The sequence below is a fragment of the Zonotrichia albicollis genome, chromosome 33 (assembly GCF_047830755.1).
Source record: "Zonotrichia albicollis isolate bZonAlb1 chromosome 33, bZonAlb1.hap1, whole genome shotgun sequence".
In the NCBI taxonomy this organism is placed as follows: Eukaryota; Metazoa; Chordata; class Aves; order Passeriformes; family Passerellidae; genus Zonotrichia; species Zonotrichia albicollis.
Genome location: NC_133851.1, coordinates 3,421,860 through 3,432,022, shown reverse-complemented (window position 1 = coordinate 3,432,022; position 10,163 = coordinate 3,421,860).

The following is a 10,163-nucleotide window of genomic DNA, read 5'->3' as shown; positions in this document are numbered from 1 at the left end:
GATGGGATGGGATGGGATGGGATGGGATGGGATGGGATGGGATGGGATGGGATGGGATGGGATGGGATGGGATGGGATGGGGAGAATGCACTGTTGGGGTGTTGAAGAGGATGCAGAGTTAGGGAGGATGCAGGGTTGGGATGGGGAGGATGCAGGGATGGATTAGGGAGGATGCAGGGTTAGGGAGGACGCAGGGATGCAGAGCCTGGGAGGATGGCATAGGGAGGATGCAGGGATGGGACGGGGAGGATGGACAGACAGAGCACCCAGGAGGATGAAGGGTTGGGGTCAGGAATGGGGAGCGTGCATGGCTGGGAGGATGTAGGGATTCAGGAACAGGGATGATCCGGGTTTGGAGAGGATGCAGGGACAGGGTCCCACTCCACGGCTGGGATCAGCTGCCCCTGAGCTGCTGAACCTCAGGACTGGGATTTGCAAAGGGAGGGAGGCTCTGAGGAACCTTTTTCTGCTGCAGCCTCAAACCCAGCAGCTCCCAAATATCCTGGGGGTGCTCTGGGGGCTGGAGGCTCCAGTGGGACAAGAGGGGACGGCCGAGGGCAGGAGGGAGGAATCCCACACCGGGATTCCAGGGGGGAATCCCACACTGGAGGCTCCTGGGTCCCACCTTGTCCCCTCGGGGCTGCTGCAGCCCCAGGGGGGCACAGGGAGGGTCTGGAGCAGCCCCAACCCCCGAGCAGATTATTGATCAGTTATTGATACAAGTTATTGATCAGTGTTATCGATCCAAGGCCATGGGCAGGAGCAACCCCACCTCCAAAGCAGATTATTGATCAGTGTTATTGATCCAAGTTATTGATCAGTTATTGATCCAAGTTATTGATCAGTGTTATTGATCCAAGCCCATGGGCAGGGGCAGCCCCATCCCAGAGCAGACTATTGATCAGTTATTGATCCAAGTTATTGATCAGTTATTGATCCAAGTTATTGATCAGTGTTATTGATCCAAGCCCATGGACAGGGACAGCCCCATCCCCAGAGCACATTATTGATCAGTTATTGATCCAAATTATTGATCAGTTATTGATCCAAGCCCATGGGCAGGAGGACAATGAGGATCTCCCAGCCCAGGGAAAGGGGCACTGAGGGAATCACTGAGGGTTTTCACTGCTCTGACAGAGCCTGGGGGGGGAAATACAACCTCAGGGCACAGAGAGATGGGGACATCTGCTCCTGTGCCACAGGACATGCTAGAAAATTGTCCCTTTTGAAGGGTGAAGGGGTTCCCATGGGCCCAGGACAGAGCAAGCACAGCCCAGGCTCCACCTGCAGCCCAGGAGAGGGGCTGGAGAGGAATGGGAGCTCTCAGCAGAGCAGCTGCTCTCTCTGTTCCCCCAAAATGAGAACAATTTGGCGCAGGGAGCCTCCACCCCACCTCCCGTCCCTCCCCAGCCCCTTCCAATCACTCCTGAGTTTGCCAGGTCGATAACAGAGGTACAAACAATAAATCAGCTGTTCTGAGCAATCTGCCGGAAAAAAAAAATTTAAAAACCCAAACCAACACAAAAAAAAAAAAACCAAAAAAAAAAAACCCACAAAAAAACACCACAAAAAAACCCACAAAAACCCGTGACAAAGTCCAGGCCCAGCGCAGAGAAGGTGAGGAATCTTTGAATCATTGCAGGGAAACCCTCCCCACTCCTGGATTCTGCAGAGAAGCCGGGAAAGGAAGGGTTAAGAGGAAAGCACGAGCTGGAAGGGCAGGAATGCAGCCAAGCAAAGCAGCCTTGGCATCCGCACGGACCCAGCCCGAGCCATTCAGTCGGAAAGGGGCGATTCCGCAGGACCTGTCAGGATTATTCCGAATCAATTCAGGGCCACTTCACCCGCGGCTCCTCAAGGGCTCCCCGGGGCTGGGCAGGGGCTGAGAGCTGGGCAGGGCCCAAGGGAGGGAGAGAAACCGAGCCAGGGCTGGTGTCCGGATTCTGCTGCCCTGCCAGGGTGAGCACGGACTGAGACCGCGCTCACAGGGGCCTGAGGGTGAGGGAAGAGACGAGGGTCTGACTCCAGGTTTCAGAAGGCTTGATTTATTATTTTATGATATATATTACATTAAAACTATACTAAAAGAATAGAAGAAAGGATTTCCTCAGAAGGCTAGGTAAGAATAGAATATCAAAGAATGATAACAAAAGCTTGTGTCTCAGACAGAGAGTCCAAGCCAGCTGACTGTGATTGGCCATTAATTAGAAACAACCACATGAGACCAATCACAGATGCACCTGTTGCATTCCACAGCAGCAGATAATCAATGTTTACATTTTGTTCCTGAGGCCTCCCAGCTTCTCAGGAGGAAAAATCTTAAAGAAGAGATTTTTCATAAAAGCTGTCTGTGACAGATGGACAAACAGCCGAGAACGAGGATGGATAAACAACCACGAGTCAATTACTGAGCACAAGGATGGGTAAAGAACCTGCAACACTCTCCAGGCAGGGCTCCAGGGGCTTGGGAACAGGAGCTCAGGTGCTTTGTGAGCCCAGTTCCTCAGGGAGCCCCAGTGTCACAGACACATTTATGAAAAATTCTTTCCTTGGGATTTTCCCTCCTGAGAAGCTGGGAGGCCTCAGGAACAAAATGTAAACATTGATTATCTGCTGCTGTGGAATGCAACAGGTGCATCTGTGATTGGTCTCATGTGGTTGTTTCTAATTAATGGCCAATCACAGTCAGCTGGCTCAGACAGAGAGTCCGAGCCACAAACCTTTGTTATCATTATTTCCTATTCTATTCTTAGCTGGCTTTCTGATAAAACCTTTTCTTCTATTCTTTTAGTATAGTTTTAATGTAATATATATCATAAAATAATAAATCAGCCTTCTGAAACAAGGAGTCAGACCCTCATCTCTTCTGTCACCCTCCAAGAACCCCTGTGAACACGGTCACAGCCCAGGGCTCTGCTGCCCAGCCGAGATCTGCTCAGCAGGGCAGCCACAGGCACTCTGTGTTGTCCTTTTATACTACAAACTATGTATAACATATTTACACTTCATGCCCAATACCTATCACAGGTAGGCGATAGGTATGCCCAGCCAGGGCAGGAGCCTTGGAGCCCCAACTCCACATCCCACAGCTCCATCCCAGCCTAGAAAGGCTCCAAGAGGGGAAATGTTTGCTCTGGGAGGGGAAAATCTCCCAACAAAGCCACAGCCCCAGCAGCTCCTCCTGGATAAAACAGCAGGGAAGAGACTCCAGCCCCTGCCCTGCTCTGCTCAGGGAACACCCTCAGTGGGAAGGTGTTGTCGGAACTCAGTGCATCCCTCTGGGTGTCCAGAGTCCACTGGGGGGCTCAGAGACCCTGGCATGCTGCCCAGAACACCTGGGGATTTGATTGTGACCTCTGGAGCAAGTTATCAGCTTTGTATGAGGACCTGAAAGTCATAGAAGTTTAAATAGTATAATAATAAAATGATCACAGGGTGAAAATGTAGATTTTAGGATTTTTGGTATGAGGGTTGTGGGGACAAGATGGAGGAACTTGGGTCTGTTCAGCCTTTCTTCTTGGTCTCCATTTTCGGGGTGATCTTGGTACTTTGGTTTTGGTTTAGAATACACGTTCACTGTCTAACATAGGTGATAGGTATTGGGCATTAAGTGTAAATATTGTACACATAGATTTTAGTATAAAAAACTAACACTACCTCAAGGGCTGGAAACAATTACCAGCTTTGTGTGAGGAGTTACAAGCCACAAGAGTTTGAGTAGAATGACAGTGAATTATTCACAGGGTGAAAATGTAGAATGTTGGGGTTTTTAGAATGGGGTTTCAGGGGGCAAGATGGAGGAATGTGGGCATATCCTGTCCTTCTTCTCCTCCTTCTTGTTCCCCATTTTCTGCAGTGATGTTGGCACTTTGGGATTGGTTTAGAGTAAAAGTGCACTGTCTAACATAGGTGATAGGTATTGGGCATTAAGTGTAAATATGTTATACATAGTTTGTAGTATAAAAGGACAACACAGAGTGCCTGTGGCTGCCCTGCTGAGCAGATCTCGGCTGGGCAGAAAGAAAATTTTATAGATAAGCATTAATAAACAACCTCAAGACCAAAAAGTGAAGAGTCCAGACTCGTTCTTCAGTTCCGAAACAGAGACATCCTGCACATCTCGGGGCAGCAATTAACAACAGCAACCTGAGAAGGTGTCATTAGATGACACAAAATAACGTGACACAGACACACTGTTGTTTTCAAGGTAAAAAAGGGAAGTTTATTTTTTGACTTCAATATTTACAGAGTTCCAAAAGTGACAGAGGATTGGAGGGGGAAATGCCACCTCTCCAATGACACTGGATAAACTAGCAGTCTATTAAATTTCTCTTTTTCCATAAAAGAATGCAAAACAATAAGTTATTTACGAAAAAGTCTGTGAGAATGTTTGTTACAAAAATGTAAACATCAGAAGGCTTTAAAAAATCTTTAAAAATCAGCGCGACAGGAAAGGACCCCAGGATCATCCAGTCACACCCCTGGCCCTGCACAGACACCCCCAAAATCCCACCCTGTGCCTGAGAGGGATGTCCAAAGGCTCCAGGGGCTCTGGCAGCCTTGGGGCCATGACCAATCCCTGGGGAGGCTGTTCAGCACCCAGCACCCTCTGGGGACAGCCCTGCCCTGATCCCAGCCTGATCCCCCCTGGCCCAGCTCCAGGAGTGGCCAAGGTCCATCCCTGTCACAGACATCTTTTAATGAAAAATCCTTTCCTTAGGATTTTTCCTCCTGAGAAGCTGGGAGGCCTCAGGAACAAAATGTAAACAATGATTCTCTGCTGCTGTGGAATGCAACAGGTGCATCTGTGATTGGTCTCATGTGGTTGTTTATAATTAATGGCCAATCACAGCCCAGCTGGCTCGGACTCTGTCTGAGACACAAACCTTTGTTATCATTCTTTGATATTCTATTCTTAGCTAGCCTTCTGATGAAACCTTTTCTTCTATTCTTTTAGTATAGTTTTAATGTAATATATATCATAAAATAATAAATCAAGCTTTCTGAAACCTGGAGTCAGATCCTCGTCTCTTCCCTCACCCTCAGAACCCCTGTGAACGCCGTCACACATCCCCACCCAGGGCAGTTCGACCTCCCCTCCTGGCCCAGCCTGGCACCAAACCCAGCCCCACCAGGCACCAGCCCCGTGGGGCTCTGAGGAGCCACCGGGACCTCACAGAGCCAGGAAAAGCATCTGGGAGAGCCCTCAGGGCTCTGCCTGCTCCTGGGGAGGAGGAGGATGAATCTGCCCAGCCTGCAGGGATGGAGAGCAGATCTCTCAGGCTTGCAGGGACCCCCAGAACTCTGCCCCAAACCTCGATCCTTGATCTGTTTGAGCTGAGTGATGGAGAGCAGATCCCTCAGGGACCTGCAGGGACCATCGCTCCCCCTAAAAGCTGCCCCAAGCCTGGATCCTTGTTCTGTTTGAGCTGATGGAGAGCAGATCCCTCAGGCTGGCAGGGACCCCCCCAAACCCTGCCCCAAGCCTGGATCCCTGTTCTGCTTGAGCAATGGAGAGCAGATCCCTCAGGGACCTGCAGAGACCACCCAAACACTGCCCCAAGCCTGGATCCCTGTTCTGTTTGAGCTGATGGAGAGCAGATCCCTCAGGGACCTGCAGAGACCACCCAAACCCTGCCCCAAGCCTTGTTCAGTTCAGTTTGATCTGAGCAATAGAGAGCAGATCCCCCAGGCTGGCAGGGACCCCCAAACCTGGATCCCTGTTCTGTTTGATCCGAGCAGTGTAGAGCAGATCCCCCAGGCTGGCAGGGACCCCCAAATCCCTACTCCAAGCCTGGATCCCTGTTCTGTTTGAACTGAACAATAGAGAGCAGATCCCTCAGGGACCTGCAGGGACCCCCAGACCCTGCCCCAAGCCTGGATCCCTGTTCTGTTTGAGCAATGGAGAGCAGATCCCTCAGGCTGGCAGGGACCTTTCCTCTCCCCAAACCCTGCCCCTACTACAGTTGGCAAGAATCATGAGAATGAGCTCCATGGCAAGTAGCTGTGGATTTCTGTCCTAGAAAAAGCAGTCACAGGCAAGTCAGTAAAAGAAATTGGTTGAGAGAAAGGAAGGAGAACGACAATGATTTTAATTAACACCAGTCAGCAGAGGAGCTGGCTTGAGAAATGCCTCAAAGAATGCAGTGAGTGTCCACCTCTATATTTCTGTTTCCCACTGATGGGCTTGTGTAAGGTTTTGTTGGATCTTTGTTCTCCTGTTTGAGCTGGCAGCTCCCAGAGGTGCCAGAGTCCTCCCAAGGTGTTGATTGTCCCCAGGGCCCATCCCACAGGGAGAAGATCCCAGGTGCAGGTGTCTGGCACACCCATCCAGCTCCAGCCCTGGCCATTCCCCTCCTCACTCTTCCCTTCAACACTCAGACTGAGAAATAATGGCAATAAAAAACCTCTGTCCAGGCCACACCCAGCCAAATCCACCAGGGATTTTGCAGGATTAAAACAACTTTGCTGAACACTCAATCACATCAAAAAGAAAGGAAAGGGAACCTGATGGGATAATTAAGGGATTTGCTGCACCAACATCCATAGTGGCACACCCAGAAGCCCTCAGCAAATACTCTCTCCCCCATCCCAAGAGGGAAAAAAATCCCTGGCAGTGAAAGCTGTGCTGTGGGCTTGAAAATAAGACATTAAAAATTCAGGAATTTACCCCAGGCTGCTGAATTATCCATGGATTATTAATGCTAAATCCCTGGTCCCTAGGTAGGGGATTAACCTGCAGGCTGGGAACATCAAGGAATGCACAGAGAGGGGTTTGCAGAATAAAATAAATGAAAACCTCCTTGTCCTTGAGGGGCAGAGGCCTGACAACATCCCAGGGAGCTTCCCAGGGCTGCCAACCTTGGAGCTTCACCTCCATGGGAGATGGAAACCTGGACAGGACATGGGAGAAAGGTTTTAAACTAAAGCAGGAGAGACTTAGAGCAGATGTGAGGAAGGGATTCCTCCCTGGGAGGGTGAGGAGGCCCTGGAATGGATTTCCACATCCCTGGCAGTGCCCAAGGCCAGGTTGGAGGGGCTTGGAGCAGCCTGGGACAGTGGGAGCTTTCCCTGCCCTGGGACTGGATGGGATTTAAGGTCGTTCCCACCCAACCATTCCATGATTCCCAGCCAGCTCCTGCCTCCTGACTGCCACCCAACCCCTTCCAGCTGAAATGTCCCCTTCCTCCTCCCCAGGATGTTTCTGAAGGGTGGGACAACACCCCCTGAACACGAGGGGGAAGGAGCTGAATGAGCCTGGACCCTTTGGGGTGGGAATGTCCTCCCAGGTTTCTGCACTCGGGCCTGGAGAGCTCCTGCTGACCCCAAACCCCCTTTGTGCCTCAGTTTTCCATTTCCTGCAGGAAAATCCCACAAACCGAGCTGTCCCCCTGCTCCTGGGCTCCCAGGGAACATTAATTAATAACCCTGAGCAGCCACTTTAATTAACGAGGCTCGGCCTGCCCTGGTGGGCAGCATCTGTGAGGGGCAGCAGCTGAGGGAGCTCCTGCTTCATCCCTGCCTTGGGACCGAGGCAATTGGAGTGTTTGGAGAAATCTGGGCCTGGAAATAAAAAATTTTCACCTGTTTGGAGAAATTTGGGGCTGGTTCATTTCTTTGAACACCTCCAGGGCTGTGGTGTGAGATCTCCATGGGTCACAGGGGACAGAGTTGAGAGGAATGAGGGATTTGTCTTTCCAAACCAGCTCTGGGTCTGCTGGGAGATAAAAGAAACAATGGGAAGGATTCCAATGATTGATGAATGGAAAAAGAATATTTGCTTTTACAAATAAACTTTAGGTTTGCTATTGAATGAAATTGGATATTGAAAGCTGAAAGAAACAATGGGGAAGAAAAACCCCTAAATTCCATAGGAATTAAAAATTAAAGGGCGGGGTTATACGTTAGAGGAGAATCTTTGGTATCAGGTGTTTTGGGAAGTCTGTACCTCACAAACACCTCAGAAATGGAGAAAACCGCCTAAATTCCATAAGAATTAAAGGGCAGAGTTATACAATAGAGAGCAATCTCTGGTATCAGGAGTTCTGGGAAGTCTGAACTTCTCAAGCACCTCAGAAATGGAGAAAAACCCCTAAATTCCATAAGAATTAAAAATTAAAAGGGAGGGTTTTGCATTAGAGGGAAATCTCTGGTATCAGGCATTTTGGGGAGTCTGAGCCTCTCAAGCACCTCAGAAATGGAGAAAAACCTCTAAATTCCATAAGAATTAAAAATTAAAAGAGAAGATTATACATTAGAAGGAAATCTTTGGTATCAAGAGTTCTGGGAAGTCTGAACCTCTCAAGCACCTCAGAAATGGGGAAAGAGAGAAGGGAAATACACCCAGGAAATTGGGATATAAAGGAGGCTGCAACCTCCAAAAATCTGAGAGACCCCAGGGCAATGCCCCATGGCCTCTCCCTTTATTGGAATAAAGCACAAGGATTCCTCTGGCTCCTCTTTGGACACAACCTTTGGTGTTTGTGGATGAATTTTCCCAGCAGCGCAGACACAAAGGAGCAAACGGAGGCGAAATGGGCGCTGCCACGTCAGAGCAGCAGCTCCGGGTGCTCCCGGGCCGAGCAAACACTGCAAACACTGCAGGCCAGCCTGGCTCTGCCCAGGATTACAGTGAGCAGCTCTCAGGCCTTGGCAGCGCTCCCCGTCCTGCCCCCGGGTGCAGCCTGGCTGCTGCAGGGCAGGAATTGCTCAAGAGCTCCCAGGCCTGGCTGGGAGGGGGAGCAGAACAGGTTTGGGGACACCAGCAGAGCCACCAGAGCAGTTCCTGCTGCTCCCACTGCTCTGCAGGGACTTTATATAATGCTGGGAAGGATGAAAGTTTGACAGGAACGTCTCACAGGTGTGTGTGCTTAGCAGAAAGGTTTTTGAATGTAGAATCTGAAGAAGGAATAGAGATGGAGCAGAACAGGTTTGGGGACACCGGCAGAGCCACCACAGCAGTTCCTGCTGCTCCCAGGCGCTCTGCAGGGACTTTATATAATGCTGGGAAGGATGAAAGTTTGACAAGAAACTCTCACAGATGCTTGGCAGAAAGGTTTTTGAATGTAGAATCTGAAGAAGGAACAGAGATGGAAGCAAGTTTTGATATAGATAGATATTTGATATATAATATATATCAATATATTCAATATATTCAGTATATTGATATTGAAAGATATTTGAATGTAGAATCTGAAGAAGGAAGAGAGATGGAGCAGAACAGGTTTGGGTACACCGGCAGAGCCACCACAGCAGTTCCTGCTGCTCCCACTGCTCTGCAGGGACTTTAAATAATGCTGGGAAGGATGGAAGTTTGACAGGAAAGTCTCACAGATGCTTGGCAGAAAGATATTTGAATGTAGCATCTGAAGAAGGAATAGGGATGCAAGCAAGTTTTGCTATAGATATATATATTCGATATATAATATGTATCAATATATTCAATATATTGATATATATTTGATATATAATATATATCAATATATTCAATATATTCAATATATTAATATTGAAAGATTTTTGAATGTAGAATCTGAAGAAGGAATAGAGATGCAAGCAAGTTTTGATCTATTTGATATATAATATATATCAATATATTCAATATATTGATATTGAAAGATATTTGAATGTAGAATCTGAATTAGGAATAGAGATGGAAGCAAGTTTTGATTGCTGAGCCAGTCCTACTGGATAACCAAGGAGGCAAAGGTTATATTAGTTAGGGGGGGTTTTATGGCTTAGAGCAAAGGATAAACCCACCTCAAACAAGAAGATGTTTCTGTCAAGCAGAAAGATAGCACAGGTAAACAAGTCAGAAAAGTTGCAAGCAGAAAAAAGGTCTCAGAATTTTCCACTGCAAGAAAACTGAAAAACAACTTTTAACTTAAATTGTAATGTACTGATTTTTAGTGATTGGAGAATAGTAACATGAATATGGTAATTATAGTAATTATGATAGGCTAGAGATAATAGTTAAGGTATAGATTGGTGCTACTGTATTAAGATGCTCAGCAAAGAAAAATATAAAATGCACTGGAACCAAAAGAAAAGTATAAAATGCTTTTGTAACCTAAGCCAAGGGTCTCCAGGCCTGCCTGCAGCTGGAGCTGACAGCTGTGGGCACAGCTCTGTCACCCACCCCCCTGGACTGCTGTAACACCTTG